This window comes from Schistocerca piceifrons, chromosome 4 (assembly GCF_021461385.2).
Source record: "Schistocerca piceifrons isolate TAMUIC-IGC-003096 chromosome 4, iqSchPice1.1, whole genome shotgun sequence".
NCBI lineage: Eukaryota > Metazoa > Arthropoda > Insecta > Orthoptera > Acrididae > Schistocerca > Schistocerca piceifrons.
The window spans coordinates 184,348,182-184,370,593 of NC_060141.1; positions in this window are offsets into that span (position 1 = coordinate 184,348,182).

Here is a 22,412-nt window from a genome sequence, read left to right on the forward strand (position 1 = left end):
AGGCATAGGTTGTTGTTAGTCAGGGCCATTCTTTTGCAGGGATTATTAAAAGTCAGATTGTGTTGCGCTAAAAATATTGTGTGTCAGTTTAAGCACAGTCATTTATAATTTTTCTAAGGGGACATTTCATATGGTGACCCTGCCAGGATACCTCACTGGAATCTTCTGATTTTTTCTTGTAGTTTGTGTAATTAGTGTAGCTATTGTTTATTCCTAGTGCATAATTGTAGAGAGAATTTCTTTTGTAGTTGTAGTTTTTCATTGATGTACAGTAAAACAGTTGTGGCATGCATGTAGATTTGCACCAAGTATTTCACAGCTGCACTTGCAATTAATTTTTTTTCAATGCTATGTTAATGTGTTTTCTTATTTTGCTCTTCAAATTGTGCTTTTCTGTGTTGTATGAAATATTGTGACAATAATGGCCTGTGAAAAACGTAATACTAGGCTCCAAAGTAAACTGATAAATGACTGTGAAGACGATAGTAGTGTGTTAGTGCCACCGTGTAATGAATTAATTAATGTTCAAACTATTAATTTGGTAATTGTGCATAGGGAAATGGAGCAGGCTGCAAATAATGGTGCAGACTGTGAAACAATTAGTGAACAGGGAAGCATTATCGATCGATTGGTCAGCAACAGCTCGCCTCAGGAATCCGAAATGATAGGGCATAATCTTGCAAATACTGTAGATTCAGGGTTTGCATCCTCACCGTTTTCTCACATAAGTCAAGACACACTTTCTGCTTTTCAAAATGCGAATATTGCAGGTTCAAATGCACTGCCGAATAGCACTGAGGTACATGTTTCAAACACCAGTGCATTGTTATTACAGTTAATGTAACAAATGGGACAAAGGCTACAAAAGTTAGATACAATGCTGGAACAAAATCAGAAACAAATGGGACAAAATCTTCAAAAGTTAGACACGATGGAACAAAATCAGAGACAAACACAGCAACAGCTTCAAAAGTTAGACTCAATGGAACAAATGCTTGAACAAACACGTGAAGGTTTAACTGCTGAGTTATTTAAAATCGAATCGAAATGTCAAAAAGTCTGTAATGACGTCAAAACACAAATTTGTGAGCATTTTCAACCTATTCAATGCATTACAGAATCACGAATCAGCCATAAAATAGCTGCAAACTATTGTTCATGAAAATCACGACACCTTGCAAGCTAAAATTGACTCAGTTGCATCTACCCATTTGGTTACGCAACTTGCAAAAACTCAGGAAAACTTAAAGGACACAGTAAATACGATTTCAACACAAATGGACACTCTGAAACATGGTTCAGAAAAACACTGAGGAAATCTGTTCACTATCGGACAAAGTAGCAGAACTTTCGGATCAGTTCACTAACATATCTACAAAGGTAGATGATGATCTGAATGACACAAGACCCGTAGCCTTCACTGATACAGAGGAGTATGAACAAATTAGAAAATTCAAACAAAATCAAAATCAAATCAATACACAGTACAAAAGAGAAATCCGGGAAGTACAAGATCAGTTGACGCAGGTAATACAAGAATTACATATTTCAGAGGACACTCGCGCTCCAATACAGGAAGAGGGACTAAGAAATACGGAAAAGCCACAAAATAATAACACGAGGCACTTCGGAAATTATGAAAGAAATTGGCAAGGTACACCGAATTTTGAAATGGAACCGCCGAAACGACGTACCAATGACCAATATGTGACTTGCCGACATGATGATTTTGACTATAAGCTGTTTATTACTACACATAAATTCAAAACATTTAAGAATTCCGGCAACGACATTCATCCACAAGAGTGGCTTCATCAATTCTCTCATTGTTTTCCTCCCAACTGGTCATTAGAGCACAGATTAGAATTTATGTGTGGCTATTTAGAGAATGAACCAGCTGTAAGAATGCGATCGGTCATTCATGATTGTCACAGTGAAGGAGAATTTTATCTTGCCTTCCTCTCAGCATATTGGTCTCAAGCTACACAAGACCGCGTAAAACATACATCATAATGATGAAACATTTCGAACAATCTGAATTTTCCAGTCTTGTGAAATATTTTGAAGACATGTTGCACAAGAATCAGTACCTGTCAAACCCATCCAGCCCCTCAGAACTCATCCGCATTTGCTTAATCAAATCGCCTGAACATTTACGACATATTATTTTGGCGGACGTTGCAAAGACGACATTGAAGCTCTTACAAGAATTGGAAATCGACACTGACAATAGCGGGACGCGAAAATCGAAACACAACAATTACAGGTCACATCCGTCACAATTTGGCGAGGAAAGAAATAATAACTGGACACGACAGGGCTATTCTTACAACGTAAATCATGACCAAAACAGACACCCCCCCTATGACAACCGTTGGCAGAGTAGTAATAATTACAGGGAAAGATCACCTCTCGCGGTAATGACTATCACAGAGACAATCAGAGAAACAGACAATATGGAAATCAAAATAATTATTATCAAGGGAGACAGAATAACGACAGACGTAACGGTCCACCGCGCAGTTACGATTCTGGGAGAAATTCTCCACCACATGACCGACAAAAAAGAAACTATGTAAACTATCGACAAAACGACAGACCTGAATTTCATCATAACTGGCGGGATTCAAACAGGGCAGGGCCCTCTCGACAAGGTGAATTTGTAGAAGTTAGATCTCCAAATCCCAATAACGATGCGTGCCAACAAAGAAACAGACAATGACTCGCACCGCAGGCAGCCACGTGCGCCGGCTGGCTCAGGGAAAAATAGCATACACACTAACCTTGAGAAAAATTTTAGCATTCCTTACCGATGTACACAACATGATAATTGCTTTGAAGTTGAAAGTCTGTGCACTAAAAAGGGTAAAAGATTGCACCACGTTTCACATGTAAAACCGTTTATTGAGAGACAATCTGCTTTTTAACTTTGTCTTTGCCATAAAACTTTTCACTTCACGTTACTAGTATGCTTTGTCAGACTTAGAAACTGTTAACATGCAACAATGAAGTTAAATATCCAGTCAAGAACCAAGAGAACTTATTTAAACAGAAATTACGAATGCATTGTTATAGTAAACAGACGACACAGTGCTGTTATTTGTATATACTTGCTTATTAGTTGCACGATTATGTAACGAATATACTGCTTACATACTTATAACATATACTGCTAATGAGATTTTAATGCAACATTTTGGTTTACCTGAAAAGATATTCTTCATTTGAGGCACTTTCTGTGAGATTAAAGATGACTTAGTATTTGGTTTCTTTGACAGCTACACGATTAGATCACGACGCTACTAATGTGCGACACAATTTACATTGTTGCTTTTGCGGTGTATCTGTTTTATATCTGCACAGTTTTTCTGAATTCTTCTGGAAAGGAAAACATGTTTTAGTAGTAACTTTTGTGGTATAGCTACAATGAGACAGCCTTTTTCGTAGCACAACAATACGTTACAGTATAGTACTTTCTTGATCACGGTAATGTACATAATAACTACGATATCTATACGCATAGCATTTCACCTTTGTTTATGATGATGTAAGTACATTGACTTCAGCAGAACTTTCCTTACAGAGAACGATAACTATGACACTTCCACAGAATTATCTTACAGCAAGACGCACATTTAGCGCTACCGGACACGCATTTGAGTGATTAATTTTCTATTTAAAACATTTATTTTTAAATTATTACAATGATACAAAGGTTTTCTGTGATAAAATTTCATTCCATTGCTGTAATCTGTAACACCTGAGGGTATAATTACAGTTATCCTCATGGGGGTACACGCTTACTTTGTGTACCATGTGTTTGGCAAGCACAAGGAGCCCTAGCTGATATAGTATTTGCTTATACAACTTTACACATCGGTACCACATTTCTCTAACACATAATTACACAGCTATCTGATCATTTAACTGAGAGAGACAAACATTATTTTTTTTTTTTTACTACATCAGTGACAGATGTTTACGTAATAACACAGTTGGATAACTTCACACTTATGAAATTGTATTTTGTCTGTACTTTGTGAACTGTTCATATTTTTTCAGATCCATTGTGATACTATGAGAGCTTTCAATGATGTATTTGGTATGGGATCATGATTTTTAGAGTATGTTTGAGGTTAAGGACACTATTGAAATAAGGAGAGAATTTTTCTTGGGTCTTGAAATTATTGAAAGAAGCTGCAACGATTTTGAGATGTGATTGATCTGTTATGATGTTATTATTACGACAATGGTGTGTATTATGCTGTTGACGTATGTTTATTATGATACATATTTATTATGATGAAATATCGAAGAAGTGCCGACGAATGTGTATATGGCTAATAAGGTAAGGAATAATGAGTAGTGATTTGTGAAAAAGGATGTTGGAAACCATGAATTGTACTTTAAGAGTTATGAAATGTGTGTACATGCGTGAATGTATCACAATGCCACCGAAAATTTTTTGGACACTGTTATATTTATAGGATTTTGTTTCTACACATTTGTAACGCAAATTTTCGACCTGTGAAAATTTTTATATAAGACTGTCACTGTAGCGGAAACTGATGTCGTAAATATTTCCGTAAGGAAGGTAGGTCACCTTGATGTAATGCACTGTAAGCACCCAGCTGCGGGACAGTCGCCTGGAAAACAGCCAGTAGGTGGAGAAAAAAAAACAAGACCATTAACCCTGCTATTGACATTCCTTTCTAGAAAGCATCGCAAATACGACACGCTCGAACTTGAAAACATATGATTACACTGTGGAGTTTTTAATTTATAATATTTACTAAAATTCCTAATGAAATGATGAGAAACATTTTACATCTATTGTCTTTGTAGTTGAGAGATTGCTCATTTTAGTTAATATCTAGTTTCTAGCTGCACTGCAGCATTGGGTAAAATAAAATTTTATAGATGTACTAATATAAATATTTTATGCCTACAGATCCAGTAAATAATAACTTTATGATCTACTTCAAAAAAACGAAGGAGCACAAAAAGACATTTCCCTTCATAGGAATTGCATACATAATTTTCTTTTCAATTACTTGGTAATTTCTTTTGTAGAATAAGTTGTGGTGCACCACTTCAATCACATAGACATTAAGATGTGAATAGACTCTCCCTTATCTGCATTGTTGTCTTTAGTGTACTATTTTTTTTGCTTGTGGGTTTGTCATGATTAGATATAAGTTATTGCATGTGCTGCTGCTATTTGCCAGGCATAGTTCTACTGAATTTAACATTGTATTAAGCCAGTTTTACTACTTATTTATTTTTCTTGTTGCTTCACATTGGCTCATATTAGTTGTAATGTTGTATTTGCTTTGTTAATTTAGATATACTGCTGCTTGCTTTGCCAATTTGCATTTTTTTCATTGCTGTTTGTGTTAATTTGTTGTGTGCTGCTGCATTACCTCGCCCCTTAGTATATAAATATGACCTCAGTAGATTTAAGTTAGCTAAAGAGGGGGTAGACTATATATGAAACTGACTATGGAGAATAGGGAAAGAATGCATTGAGAAGTTGTATGAAAAAGATTTGGGCCAAAATGAGTATTGTACAATGAGAAATAATTATTTTGAAAGAAATATGAATAGAATACAGAAAGGAGGTATAGATAGGACTTTTTGGGAATAATGATGAATGAAGGGAGATCTCCAAGAAGTAAAGAAAGTTTTGTTTGCAAAATACTGTGTAACGTCCCCTTAAAAAAATTAATGAATGACTGTGCTGATAAACCTCTTACATTATTTGCTCTTTACCTATTCTAATCATCACTAAACGACACACAATATTTTTTAGCGCAACGCAATCTGACTTTCAATAATCCCTACACGAGAATGGCCCTGATTAAATTAACCTATACGTTTCACAAATCACTTACCTCGCTAAAATCTTCGTTACTCGAACTACTGCAATACAGCCAGCGCCACTACCGCCAGCTAAATAAAAGATTCAAATTACTGAACGCACTAACTACTGATAGGCATAGTTAGCAAATGAAAGATTTTTGTAGAGAACAATGTATTTACCTTAATAGTGTTCAAAGGTCATAATATATATATATCAGTCCATGATATCTAATATTACGAATTTACTCTTTCTGATGGACACACGTCCAGATCGTCCGCTCTCAAAATTCCGCCATCTATCTCCCTACATCCACCACTGCTGGCGGCTCACCTCCAACTGCGCAACGCTACGCGCTGTTAACAGCCAACTGCCCAAAACTACAATAGCCAACAACAATGTAAACCAGCCACAGACTGCACACAGCACAGCCAGTGATTTTCATACAGAGCGCTACATGGCGTTACCAGTATAAAAATCTAGACAGCCTACTTACAACTGCAGTAAAACAAACCCTGTCCTTTCCTTTTGTATTATTCCGCTATATGTTTGTGTACCCTTGTGTATTTGTGTTCTTCCTGTCTTTATGTGTTTATCAGATACGATTTATGTTGTAGAATTTTTCTAATACTCAGCTACATTCACTATATATTATGACTTTTGAACACTGTTAAGGTAAATACATTGTTTGTTCTTTATCAATATCTTTCATTTGCTAACTGTGCCTATCAGTAGTTAGAATCTTTTATTTAGCTGGCAGTATTGGCGCTTGCTGTATTGCAGTAGTTTTAGTAACGAAGATTTTTGTGAGGTAAGTGATTCATGAAAGGCATAGGTTGTTGTTAGTCAGGGCCATTCTTTTGCAGGGATTATTAAAAGTCAGATTGTGTTGCGCTAAAAATATTGTGTGTCAGTTTAAACACAGTCATTTATAATTTTTCTAGGGGGACGTTTCACTACGAACTCATACTCCTTTACCTTCAGGGGAGACCAGTGGTATCTACAGTGTAAAACGCAGAATTTTATGTCGTAAGTTGAGTCCCTTACTCCACAAACGTGACCATGTCTCGTAAAAATGCATGTAGGGATATTCATGTCCTTTAACATGAAAAAGTCACCCGCCAGCGTTGCATGATTCTTGCATCTCTTGTTAAGTATGTGTGTGGACAGTCCCCCTTTTCTAATCCCCTATCAAGCTGTGTAATATGAAGTACTTCATTTTTGTAAGGGTTTGTTATTAATGTTTGAAACTTATTTCGATTGCTAATCTCAGTTCTGACATTACTTAGTTGCACATTTTCATATTTGTGGTATTTCTCCTTTAAAAAGTCATAGTTATGTAACGAAGTCTTCTATAGTCACACAATCATTGACAAAATGGTTCAGTGGAATAAAAATATATGCATAACCAAATTACATGACTGATGCAACAACTTTTATGCATCGACTATTTTAAATAATTTTGTGATATACATGTACAGACTGAAGTGATAAATGAAAATTTGTATCAAAGCCAGAATGTGAATCTGATTCTCTTGCTCTCTAGGCGCATGTGCTAACCACTATGCTACTCTTCCTTTGAGCAAGTGCATGGACTAGACTAGCAAGTTTCACTGTCGGCCGCGGTGGCCGCGTGGTTCTAGGCGCTTCAGTCCGGAACCGCAGGACTGCTGCGGGCGCAGGTTCGAATCCTGCCTCGGGCATGGATGTGTGTGATGTCCTTAGGTTAGTTAGGTTTATGTAGTTCTTAGTTCTAGGGGACTGATGACCTAAGATGTTAAGTCCCATAGTGCTCAGAGCCATTTCAACCAAGTTTCACTACTCAATCCAAATTCCTACTTATGCCTCATCCCACTTGATGCTCGAACAATGTAGTGGTTAGACCTGGGTTCGAATCCTAGCCTCGTTACAAATCTTCATTCGTTGCTTCAGTCTGTTTGACACTTCAAAAGTGTCTGGAACCACACAGTTTCATTTGATTAAGTAATTATACTTTTCAGAATAAGGTTTTCACTCTGCAGTCGAGTGTGTGCTGATATGAAACTTCCTGGCAGATTAAAACTGTGTGCTGGACCGAGACCCGAAACTGAGACTCGAGGTCAGGACCTTTGCCTTTCGTGGGCAACTGCTCTACTAACTGAGCTACCCAAGCACGACCCCGTCCTCACAACCGTACTTCTGCCAGTACCTCGTCTCCTACCTTCCAAACTTTGCAGAAGCTGTCCTGCGAATCTTGCAGAACTGCACTCCTGAAAGAAAGGATATTGTGGAGACGTGGCTTAGCCACAGCGTAGGGGATGTTTCCAGAATGAGATTTTTCACTCTGCAGAGAAGTGTGCGCTGATATGAGATTTCCTGGCAGATTAAAACTGTGTGTCGGACCGAGACTCGAACTCGGGACCTTTGTCTTTCGCGAGTCTCGGTCCGGCTAACAATTGTAATCTGCCAGGAAGTTTCATATCAGCGCACACACCGCTGCAGAGTGAAAATCTCAATCTGGAAACATCCCCTACGCTGTGGCTAAGCCATGTCTCCGCAATATCCTTTCTTTCACGAGTTCTAGTTCTGCAAGGTTCGAAGGAGAGCTTCTGTAAAGTTTGGAAGGTAGGAGACGAGGTACTGGCAGAAGTAAGGCTGTGAGGACGGAGCGTGAGTCGTGCTTGGGTAGCTCAGTTGGTATGCTGTACAGTTGGTGCAGCGGATAGTGTTGCCGGCACGGTAGCTCAGCGTGTTTCGTCAGAGGGTTAGCAAGTCTCTGTAATAAAAAACTGAGTAAATGGATCAACAACGAACTTAAACGGATGTCTTACGACGTCCGCCCCGAGCAGATGGAACGAACGAAAGCGAACAAACAAAATGAGATTTAAAAAAAAGTGGGTAGAGCACTTGCCCGCGAAAGGCAGAGGTCTCGAGTCTCGGTCCGGCACACAGTTTTAATTTGCCAGAAAGATTCAGTTATACTTTTCTTTTACACTAAGTAGAGAAACATCACAGTACTGTTGTGAGTATTCTTATCCATCCATTCTATTACACGTTCTCTATAGTACACCTAAACAATTTCTGGCGAATGCTGCGATGATATCTTAAATAAACAAAGCCGATTACTTCCCCTATTTCGAGCCGTGTCTTTCGTGAAGCTTTACCTTCGACCTGTCCAACTGCGTGAATGTGTGGAGCCCCGTTTGACTGGTGCAGCGCCTGTTATAGCGGACCGTTTAGCGGCAAAAGCTCTCTCCGCGTGGGAGAAATCCAGACGTGTTTCGCCACAGAGGAACAGCAGCGGCAGCGGGCAATCCCCAGACAAAGCGGCGCGTACAGAGAAATCGGCCACCCGCTGGGCTGTCTGCTGCCACAGGCGGGCTGCTGTCTGGCCTGGTGCAAGGTCGAGCGCTGGCCGACACCCGCCCAGCCACGCCGTCTGCGCCCAGCAGCCGTCTGCAGCTCTGGTTCCTCCGTCACAAACGGCTCTCGGAGATTGGTCTGTCTGATAAGTTCACTTCCGGCCAACAGTACTGTAGCTCACTTTTATAGCCAACGTATCATCAACGAATTTATTTTTCTTTTTATCCTTCTACCGATGTAATACATTTGTCTTCCTTGGATAAACTTTTCCTTTTTTTTCCAGACCTCTGACTGGTTTGATGCGGCTCGCCACGAATTCCTATGTTGTGCCAGCCTCTTCATTCCAGGGTAGAGATGCCAACCTACGTCTGCAATGATTTGCTGGTGTTTTCCAATCTCTGTATTCCTCTACAATTTTTACCCTCTGCAGCACCTTCTAGTACTATGGAAGTTATTCCGTGATCTCTTAACAGATGTCCTACTACTTTGTCCCTGTTTTCCATATTACACTCCTTTGCCGATTCTGCGGAGAACCTCCGCATTCCTTACTTTCACATAATTTTCAACATTCTTTTGTAGCACCACGTCACAAATGCTCCGATTTCCCATAGTCCATCTTTCACTGTGCTCCAAATGTACACTCTCAGAAATTTCTTCCTCAAATTAAGCCGTATGTTCAATAATACACCACTGGCCATTAAAAGTGATACACCACGAAGATGACGTGCTAAAGACGCGAAATTTAACCGACAGGATGAAGATGCTGTGATGTGCAAATTATTAGCATTTCAGAACATTCACACAAGGTTGGCGCCGGTGGCGACACCTACAACGTGCTGACATGAGGAGAGTTTCCAACCGATTTCTCATACACAAACAGCAGTTGACCGGCGTTGTCTCGTGAAACATTGTTGTGATGCGTCGTGTAAGGAGGAGAAATGCGTACCATCACGTTTCCGACTTTGATAAATGTCAGATTGTAGCCTACCACGATTGCGGTTTATCGTATCGCGACATTGCTGCTCGCGTTGGTCGAGATCCAATGACTGTTAGCAGAATATGGAGTCGGTGGGTTCAGGAGGGTAATACGGAACGCCGTGCTGGATCCCAACGGCCTCGTATCACTAGCAGTCGAGATGACACGCATCTTAACCGCATGGCTGTAACGGATCGTACAGCCACGTCTCGATCCCTGAGTCAACAGATGGCGACGTTTGCAAGACAACAACAATCTGCACGAACAGTTCGACGACGTTTGCCGCAGCATGGACTATCAGTTCGGAGACCATGGCTGCGGCTACCCTTGACGCTGCATCACAGACAGGAGCGCCTGCGATGGTGTACTCAACGACGAACCTGAGCGCACGAATGGAAAAAGTTATTTTTTCGGATGAATCCTGGTTCTGTTTACAGCATCATGATGGTCGCATCCGTGTTTGGTGACATCACGGTGAGCGCACATTGAAAGCGTGTATTCGCCATCGCCATCCTGGCGTATCACCCGGCGTGATGGTATGGGGTCACCTCTTGTTCGCACTGACGACACTTTCAACAGTGGACGTTACATTTCAGATGTGTTACGACCCGTGGCTCTACCCTTTACTTGATCCCTGCGAAACCCTAGATTTCAGCAGGATAATGCACGACCGCATGTTGCAGGTCCTGTACGGGCCTTCCTGGATACAGAAAATGTTCGACTGCTGCCCTGGCTGGCACATTCTCCAGATCTCTCACCAACTGAAAACGTCTGGTCAATGGTGGCCGAGCAACTGGCTCGACACAATACGCCAGTCAATACTCTTGATGAACTGTGGTATCGTGTTGAAGCTGCATGGGCAGCTGTACCTGTACACTCCATCCAAGCTCTGTTTGACTCAATGTCCAGGCGCATCAAGGCCATTATTACGGACAGAGGTGGTTGTTCTGGGTACTCATTTCTCAGGATCTATGCACCCAAATTGCGTGAAAATGTAATTACGTGTCAGTTCTTGTATAATATATTTGTCCACTGAATACTCGTTTATCATCTGCATTTCTTCTTGGTGTAGTAATTTTAATGGCCAGTAGTGTAGTAGACGTCTCTTGGCCAGGAATGCCCATTTTTCCAGTCCTAGTCTGCTTGTTACGTCCTTGCTCCGTCCGTCAAGGGTTACTTTGCTCCCCAGGTAGCAGAATCCCCTAACTTCATCTACTCTGTCATCACCAATCGTGATGTTAAATTTCTCGCAGTCCTTATTTCTGCTACGTCTCGTTACTTTCGTCTTTTTTCGATTTTCTCGCAGTCCACATTCTGTACTCATCACTCATGAAGGCGTTAGGTAATGATAAAACAATATGATTTTTTGTGCATTTTATTAATTGGAAAAAGGTGAAACAACCGCTTCGTATCGTCGTTGGAGATTCCGTGATGTCACACGAAGTGTCACGTGGAGGTAAAAATTGGCAAAGTACGAGTGGGACTAGCACACTGAGAGTTCCGTGCAAACTTAATGATATATATATTCAGCTCATATATCCTAGGAATCGAAAATCTCAACGATTTCGCCTGTTATCGATATCGATACTGGAAAGACACTGGTCCCAGGAATTCCAAGACTTTATCAAAATCTGTGCAGCATTACCTCAGTATGGCACGGACGTATGAAAAGAAACGAGCAGGAGACTTCAGTTTATATAGAGAGACATTTAATAATGCATTTTTTATTTACGTACTAAAACACGACAACAGCTTACATTTTAAGTTTGCTTGCAGTAATATTCGATTATTAAGCTTTTGAGGCATGATGAATACAATGTATGTTCAAATGGCTAAAGATATTTTTATGTGCTGTAATTGGAGTTTAGCAAGTTTCAGAGATTTTACTTTATTTTTACTCGGAAACCTTGCTTCTTATCGAATTTTATCTTTCTAGGTCAAGAGGAGGACCCTATAGGTTTTGATGAGTAAGTTTTCGAATGTCAAAATATGTGATATAAATGACCGTATCTTTTGGTTGAAATGACTTGGAAGCTTAATACTTTTAGGCCGCTAAAGAACAATAGACCTTAATAACTGTTATAAATTTGAACTTCATACGTTTGTCCGTTCCTAAGAAAAATGGTTGTTAATAGTTGGACAAACAGATGGACAACAAAGCTTTTCTATTAGGGTTACGTTTTTACAGACTGAGGCATGGAACTCTAAAAATGCGTAATAATGTTTTTTGAGAATGTAAGATATGCAGAACAAACAGAAAACACTGACAAGAAAAAGGGCTGAACAGAACAGAAGGAAAAGACTGACAAAAAGAAGGGACAGGATAACGGGAGATGTGTTAGGGTATCAGGGAATAACTTCCATGGTACGAGAGTAGGGTGTCCATTCGTCCCGTCATTCTTGGGACAGTGCCGTTTTTTCCTAAATGCCCACTGTCCCGAAAGTTCTTTTGGGGAAGCTCGAATGTCCCGCTTTTTTGTGATTCCGCATGGGTGGAGAATTTTAGGCTACCGCATGTCTGATTCGCAGTTTACTGAGCTTTGCGCGGGTATATACGCTACGAGGTGCCACTTTAACAGTTCGCTCTACAATCTTTATTCGTTTACTGTTAATATTTTTCCCTGTTGATGGCACCGATTCATATTCCCTGTTTCATCATGTCGAAGGGAAAGTGTAATTTTAACAGAAATGTAAAAAGCGAGTTTACTTTTACTTCCGGCAATGGAGCAACTGTAGAAAGTACGTTGTGGAAGTTAAATTTTGCTACTGGACGCGGTGGAAGGTCTGTGAATCATTTTAAGACAAAGGAATATCCCATGAGTGTTCAAACGAAAATGACTTCTTGATAAAATATGTAAGAGTGAAAAGTGCGATGACAGTGCAGCAGAATAATTGTAAAAAGTAGTTCGGGATCATCTGAATACATTGACACTGAAACAACGGTAAACTTCATGTCCATTAAATTTTTTTCAGTACAGTATGTGCCCCCCCCCTTTTTTTTTAAATTGCCCTAGGATTTTTATAAACTTTTTAGAATGTCCCGTTTTGCAATAAAAACTAAAGTGACATCCTATCCTACAGTGCGTTTAAAATTAGTTGCGACTTTTGACAGTTCAGCACAGAGCGAGTGGAGGGAAGCGTAGTTGCCAGCATGTGTAGCGCGTGTCAACAGATGATCACACGTGGAACGTGGCAGGGTCGCTTGACTGCGTGAACAGGAAGCTGGACGATCTGCGATCTTTCCGAAAGGATTGTAAAGAAACTATTCTGTAGTAAACTCCCATTCTCTCACATACTATAGTTTAAGTCGTCAGCTTCATGATGAACCACCTATAATTTCGTTAATGGTCATAATTATTGTGATATTTCGCTAGTAAGTAAATTACTACAAGAAATTGTTAATATGCAGTGAAGAATAGGTGTCGCTATGAATTTCTTTTTGATGCGTGTTAGGTTACATGCTGCTCTGTATTAAATGTTTTTTTGAATTTGTTAGGATATCGCTGCCTGTTTCAAATCTTGAGAAAATGAAACGTACACAGAGCGCTCCGGCACGAACTCGTTCGTCAGTGAAAAAACTAGAATGAAATATTCATAAATTCCTCATATCTCATAAATGTTTTGAGATATTGAAACAAGATTTTGGCGAATGATAACGATTACGAGACTGTTTTACCATCTAATTAATATGCGGAAATTCCATATCTACAGCGATATTCAAGCGACTACAGATTTTTTCAAAGAAATAATGTAATCATTGGGGGCCATGGTGAAACGAGAACTGCTGTGGGTTTTGTAACTATATAAGTGGAGAGGTTACGACCGATGACCAAGCAGTTTGGTCCTCCCCCCACCCCCCCCCCTTTTTAAACCAACCAACCAGCCAACGAATTTGCTGTTTCATAAACTACTGAATGACTTGCACTCAGTTGTTAGTTTCTTAATACACTATTTCAGGATTATGTCGCAATTTCAACTGCATTACAATGTTAGTGAGATGAATATTTCTAAACTTTGCTGTGTTTTAACAAGAGAAGCTTTTAACGCGGCAGCAGGAGAAGTTACGGATTCCTCAAAACTCGTCATAGTCCTTCATGAATCAATATCTCAACTACCTTGCTGGTATTACGGCTGACAACTCAAACCCAGCCCTGCCGTTTAACATTTGCAGTAAATTCTTTCATCAGCAGTTCAACCTCAGTGAATGTAAACTTCTTGCTGTTTCTTGTCACATTACTTTTCACCTAGGCCCATACACTCTGCCGGATGTAAATGATACGGATGAAGACTGATTAAACTATGTCGTTTACCGTTTGCCAGTTCGCGTGAAATTTGGCTTGTACAACACTAAAAGTTCCATTAACTTCGCCTTATACATGCTAGGTTAAACACTATCTCATGCAACATTTCCTTGTACCCAGAGCAAAATATCCGCTTTCGCCCATTGCATTGTTGGAGCTTTATGCATCACAACAGAGCCGTATGGCGTTTTGTCCATTAGTACTGCCGAATTCCGAGGAATGCTTCGCAGCAGAACGTTATCTTCCAAGCCGGTGAACGTGTTCTTGGACGACAATTTTATTGCTAATCTCACTGTTGTAATGCACTTTTGTCATTAATGCAACGTTTCGCTTTTCGTAGAAACTCTTTTCTATTATTTGCTTTATTATTGTGATTATTATTTGCGTAATAACGCATATACGAAAAGAGCCGCGAAATACCTTTTAACAATGCTGTGCCTTAAATTTCTTTATAATCATTAATTTTCAACAAAACAGAATATATTGGGTTCTTATTGTTCTGTATCTGGCTTTCTATTAAAGGAACATTTTTCGTTACTGTAACTCACTATAAATGTCAACATATCTTCCCTACTTTATAGCTATTGAAAATGAAAATTACTATGTTATGAATACTGATGTTACAGTTCACGAAGATTGTTCACATCAAAATTTTGCAGTGGATTTTTGTTGAGAGCAAAACACCAATAATTACCACGACTAGCACAAGAACATGAGACTATTGTCGGAGAAAAATACGTTTTCACTATAAGGTTTGCCAGACAAGAACTAAGCACAGCGAAATTCCTATTATGTTACGAAGGTAAATTATCTTTTTTTGTACTGTTAGTAATATATTATCAGCAGCCCGCGTCAACCTGCAAAACACATCATAAAATCTGCTGCTCTGCTCTGCAAGTCCGGAAGCTGAAAGAGATGATTTTATTTCACTATTACCTTCCCGCTTCTTCGCGGTATGATCGATTTCTTTTTATGCAGTTTGAATGCGCCGCGGCAGCGGCTCGTTCGTTCGTAGCGCAGCTCTGCACCACGGATAATATTTAAATAACTGAAAATATCTCAAAAGGATGGGATAATATTCCAAGCAAGCTACTACAAATAATAATGCAAGGTTTCATTAAATGACTCTATTCAAAACATTCAAATATGTTAACTAATACACACCTTTTACAATGAGTACGTAATGGCGTACATCTATCGACCATGACAAAAGAAGACTACGTTAGCATTTACGGCAACATCACAGGCTATCTTACTCGTACAACTCCAAGAAGAAGACAGAGAAATTAATGTTCGTTCTGTATTATTTATACTAGTGGTATATTCTTATCTTTGTATGATATTTATCGTCTGTGCGCTTTCAGTACTCGCCGACACAGATATTATCTAAAATAAATAATAATAAAAAAATACATAATTCCATACAATAACAGAATATGATGCACAATGTTCTCTCTTTACTACAAAATATGTCCTTTGCTAATAGACGTTACAATGCCCCCTGGCAGCAATTGACTAACGTTAAGAATGTTCGGCAATATGCTGCCACTAACGTCTGTTTTGTCATTGTCTATCACCTTGTTTGAAATATTCACTGTTCACTTCTTTACTCTTTTGCATTATAGTTTTAATTACACTCTTTATAGTTTTTTCACACTTTGCGAGGTGACCGTAAACCTAGTCCCAGGGTCATTACACTTTTCTGGCTCCCCCATTTGGGCTACGTGCGATCAGAAAACCTGGGAAAACTGCGCCGGAGCCATGGTCATCTCGCCTGGTTTGTCTTAACACACGGTTTCATTGTTCATCAAAAAAAGGTTGGACTTTATCCAATGTTCCCAGACAACAAAGGTTATTTATGTCAAAATGTTAAACTTTTAGTCACAACGAAAGTCAATCATTCAACAGTTTTACAGCAATGTAATGGATTGTCTCTACACTTACTCACGACAAATGATCTACCATGGTATGGCATTGGTGTCAGTTTGGTTCACTAATATGACGAAAATATATCACATATATCATTGAACAAGTAAATGTGTTTAGTTTATACACAGTAAATTAAAGAAAGAAAGAAAAAAATGTTTGTCACGTAATTTCGTGTCCAATAAATCATTTTCATATTAGTACATTAACAACGTAGTCGGTAATGTTCGGTTGTACGGAGCGGGCGGCGCGAAGCAATTGTTGCGTAGCGTCGTCTGGAACGCGGCGTGTCAACGTCCGCTGAGGCCGACGACCTGCTCGCAGTAACAGCGACGGCGTGCTGAGGTGGCGCCCGAGCAGTCGCGAACCGCGCCGAATCATTCCCCAATGTCGGCGTGTTGCAGTGGTTTCCGCGACCGGCTGGCTGGCGGCACGGCACCCGTCTCTACTTCTCCGCATGGCTCCCCGTCGTAACGCATGAAACAAATATTCCACAACGGTGTACTGTCTTTAAGGATACAAATTATTAGCTGTGGAAGAAAATGCACTTTGGTTAAAAGCGTTTATTGTTCATTACGCCGTCGCTTCGCTGGTATGCACAGGCTGTTTTGGCGTGATAACGGGTCTCTTGTGACACTGGTATTTAGGGTTCGTCACACACACATTGTACTACACACTTTCATTTGTTTTCACGGTCGCTTCGCTGCCAGAGCGTCTCTCAACACGCGAAAATGTTTCGGTTCACACACACACTAAATGTTTCCGTCGAGCGATGTTTGTTTGTATCGACTCCGAACGGATCACTAACTACCGTTTTTTACTCACAGTGTCTTGTTCGTTGAGCACTGCACTATGACAGTTAGTCACTCAACACTTAACTTATACCGACGTATGTATTGGTGCAGATACAACAGTCATTTTCTGTCCCTACTACACACAATGTGCCGTCCTTTTCTAGATTGTTTATTTTTAATGCATAACAACTGTTCTTAGCATAATCACTCTCATCTACATTGAGTCCATTGTGTTTACCTTATCATTACACATTTTTACTACTATTACTAGGCTATATGGCTCTTTTTTGTAATTATTTAAAGGTGTGTGATTTTTGGTACAAAGCTTTCTTTTCCTTTTTCAGTGTAGCTTGCCAGGTTATCACCCATCTAGCAAACAGATTTTACCATGTGCATGACAGCTTGACTTGGGCATATTGCTCAATAAATACTTAATTTAGTACTAGTATTATTTTTAACGGTCTGTCCTACAGAACTACAGTGCAGTTTCCGCATAACTTGATTCGCGTACCGCGTAATTAATGTTCAAGGACGTGTACCGAGTACACAGGCTTCAATTGAAGCATTGATACATACAAAGCGTAGGTTACACGGAACGGGTTTGTTTTTGATTGAATTCTGCTCCAGTGTCGTTCTCACATCACTACTGGCAGTAAACATTACATCACATAATTATTTCGTACTACAAAGCCAAATTTTTTTTTTTTTTTTTTTTTTTTTTTTTTTTTTTTTTTTTTTTTTTTTTTTTTTGCTAGTATAGACTCTCTCTCTCAGGGTTCCTTAATTCTAACACAATTACATCTGTTACATTATTATATGAGATTTCATCATTAATTGTACTTACTTACTACAAAATGATTCAAGAAATTAATCATTATTTTGTCAGCAAAAGATTATTCATTGCTTGAAGAGCATATAGTATTTTAATGACACTAACTGTCTGTAAACAAAGTCTTCCATTTGCATGCTATTGCTCAGTTTACTGATTCTACTTTCATGCTATGCTTACTTATTGATGTTTTGCTTCCTCAAAATTTTAACTACACACAAATTCTTTCTTAAAACTAACATACTTATACTCTAAAACACAATTGAAACCTTCTTACTACTACTATTTACATCAGACATGTCACTGAATGAATAATTTTACATCTTTACGTGGATACAGTCCTTTTATTTTCCCCGTCTGGGGATGTGCTAACAAATAGCTACATTCGTGTGGCAACATCTTCCGAATCTCTTTACCCACTACTTCCCTCCTCGACCAAGGGATGGAGTAAGATGCGCGACAGTATGTTTTGTGGGGCATCACCTCTATGTGATAGTGGTACCCTTTGATTATTTCTGGTCGGTCGGTAAATACCATGTTATATTCTGATAACAGCTGCGTCAACTGTTGCGTTTGTATGTTGCTTAAACTTTCAGATTCCTGTACTTTGGTTTGAAATTCATCAACATTTGGTTCAAAATTTCTATCTTCTATATTCGGATAATAGAGATCCTTCACAGGTGAATAATCACTGAAGTGTAGTACCCAGGGGTTCCTACATTTGATATTAATTCGATTACAACATGGCACAAGTACCTCCTTCGATTTCATCATAGACAACTCAACCCTCCTACCTTTGTTAACTATGCTTAGTTTTCCCAAGGAGAGGTCGATCACTGCGTCCCTCTCACGGAGAAAATCTACTCCCAGAATGCAGGTCACCTTTAACCTTTTAACAATGAGGAACGAGCTCACTATGGCTTCGCCCTCCTTACAAATCTCCACCTGCACCTGGTACTTAACTAACTGGCTCTGCGCACTTATAGCTCCAGACACCTTGCAATTATTAACCGGGAAAGTCGGTATGCTACGTCCCTTCCCCAGCACTTTAAACAACTCTGTACTCATTACACTCACTGAGGCACCTGTGTCAATGATTATATTCACTGCAACATCATTGATTTTCGCTTCTATTATGGCTTGCACATTTTCGTTGCTATCTTTCTTACATTCATGCGGTTCGGTCAGTAGATCTTTATCCATACTGATACCGTCGTTGTATCGCAGCATATGTATTCCAGGGATATTATTGTTGTGGTGTCACCGCCAGACACCACACTTGCTAGGTGGTAGCTTAAATCGGCCGCGGTCCATTTAGTACATGTCGGACCCGCGTGTCGCCACTGTGTGATCGCAGACCGAGCGCCACCACAAGGCAGGTCTCGAGATACGGACGAGCACTCGCCCCAGTTGTACGGACGACATTGCTAGCGACAATACGGACGAAGCCTTCCTCTCATTTGCCGAGAGACAGTTAGAATAGCCTTCTGCTAAGTCCATGGCTACGACCTACCAAGGCGCCATTAGCCTTACCTAGTTTGAGAGTTATCGTATAAATGTCTCAAGAAGAACGTTGTAAACCAACAAAGATTAAAAGTTAAGTATAAAGCAGCTACGTACTTTTCTTGCTACCATTCAATAGTTATCCTGTTCCAGACTTGACGCCAGTCGGCGTGTGTGTACGCGTGCCTTTCGGCTCCCTTCTCAGTGTGGCGTAACTAGCTTGTTACGCCACAACAATTGTCATTCGTGTTGCTCTCACTCCACCCCTCGGCCAGCGATGGAGAGCATATCGAGGCCGATTCTAGTTTGTTGGATGGCTTACTTGCGAGGTACTTGGACGGCTATTGTCCGCGACCTCTACAATGTTTACGTTTTGGTTTGTGGGCCGCCACGACTGCGCAATAGGCGCGTTTTGCAGTGGTGGTCTGTTGTTGTCGTACCGGTCATTACCCTGCCGTTCTGGGCTTGGTCGCTGATTCTGATTCCAATTACGATTACCGTCATTGTAATTGCTATGCCACTGACCTCGCGCATTTTTCTAGCGGTTGGTCCCTGGCAGTCCGGAATCATACCGATCGTCAAATCGACGCTTTTTATTATGGGACGGCTGCCCATACCCGTTCTGACTCCTACCATTATTACCATTTTGCGAATGCTCTTGCCGCTTGTTACCACCCCCACCATTTCCCTGGTTGTGGTTTTGTGCACTATTATTTCTGTCATGTTTACACCCTGATCCATTATTCCGCGAGTGATCACACGCTGCTTTTGCGTCTTCCTGGAGTAAGTCTATTGAATCTAGAACAGACAGGAAATGTTCCATGTCGCTTTCTGGTACGTGTATTAATTTCTCTTTGATATGAAGGGGTAAATGTGATTTTAGGAGTCTTATTATGTCTCTTGGTGAGATAGGCTCGTCCCAGTAACGCGTTTTGTTTATGTACTTCTCGAACTACCGTCTCAGATTCCCAAGACGGGGTGAGTACGGTTCGGGATTGTATACTTCTTTTCTTAGGCACTCTTGTATACAAGGCGACCAGTATTTCGACAAAAACGCCCTCTCGAATTGTTCGTACGTCATGCAGCTGTCTGCTACTTCCGTAGCACACAATGCTGCATCACCCTGAATGTATGACATTACGTATTGAATTTTCTGTGCTTCGTTCCACACACTAGGCAAGATATTTTTAAAGCTTTTTATGAATACTACTGGGTGTACTGACTTCCGTTCAGTAGTAAACGTTTGAAATTGCCTATTTTTTATCAAACTTTCTTCCACTAATATTTTTGGACTATACTGGTTTGTTCCTGGGACATGGCTGTGTGCTCCGAACCGAAGCTACAGCTCTTCGCATTATCGCCTAAAGATTCACCATTGTTGCGTCGCGTATAAGTTTGTGCGTTGCCAAAAACATTGGCTGTTGGCGACATAGGTTCGTGTTCAAGATGTTTGCTACTTTGTGCTAAACCCTTTTCCAAGTCGGATATCCGTTTGTTAATATTCACTTGCCACTGCGGAATATCCTCACTGAGTATTTGTTTGATGGTTTGCACGTCGTTCTGTACCTGACTATTTACTGCGGTACTGAACGATTCGGAATCTCTATCTGCTATAGCTGCTTGTACCTTAGAATTAATATTTTTTTCGATCTCACTCTCCTTCAGTTCTAGCCATGAGTTGAATTCGGTTTCAATTTTAGTTGCTTGTTCGTTCCACTTCTGCTCTACAAGCTGTGTGGAATCTATTTCTAGCTTTTCTAATCGGTTGGCTAAGACACCTATTTCGTCTACCCTGTTAGTGTTGGCTACTTGCAGGTTGTTGACCTGTACAGTCAACTCCTGCATGGCCTTAGGTATCGACTCATAATTCTGTTTCATACAGGCAATCTCTCTTTTCATACTTTCTAACGATTGCACAAGTTGCTGGTCCCTCCCAACTTGCTGGGCAAGTAAATTTTCCTCTAGCCTGCGATCTCGCTCAGCTTGCTGGGCAAGTAAATTTTCTGCTAACTGGCGATCTCGCTCAGCTTGCTGGCGATCTCGCTCGGCTTGCTGTGCGAGAAAGATCTCAATTCTTTCGTCCTTTTCATCTTGTTGTTGCGCAAATTTTGCCTGGTAATCCAGCACGCGCTCTAATATCGCCTGAAGTGAATATCCACCAGGCAGATTACCACTCTCTGGTTCCTGCTTTTCTGGAGGTGGTGTAATTTCTTTATCTACCTCTCCTTGAGCACTGGTGGGCGGTGGCATAACTTCCTGTGCCCCTGCCCCCACATTTTCGCATGGTATATCCTCAAAGAGAGTACTTGTATTGCTTAATGCACCCGTTTCTACATTTCCTGCACTAACTAATGGCTGTTCCTCGGTATCCATATTGCTTGGACGTTGACTACGCAATTTAACCATATTCATAAATTACCTACTCGAACACAAGACCTGACAGTTTTTTCACTTGCACACAAAATATGTTAATTTATCTACAATACACTGCACACTAAAAATTACTATCTACAATCAACTTTGTCCTGTCATAAACACTAACATCAAACTACACACCACTAGCGATATGAGATCACTTCACTGGAGTTAAGCTTCTACAAACGGTACAACTACACTGTAGTCTTACCTTTAATTTATCTGATCTCGGGGTTCAGCTGCCCCCGGATTATGTAGTCGTTACAGTTTCTCAGTACTATCAGGATCGTTTCCTCTGACTTGCTTGCAGTGGTGCGGTTTTTCATGAAAAATTTTTGTACATTTATTAATACATAGCATTAATCATGATACACATACATACATTTATCACTAAATACATACATATATATATAACAATAGACACTAAAAGAAATTACATAAACATTTATTTTCGTGGCCACTGCAA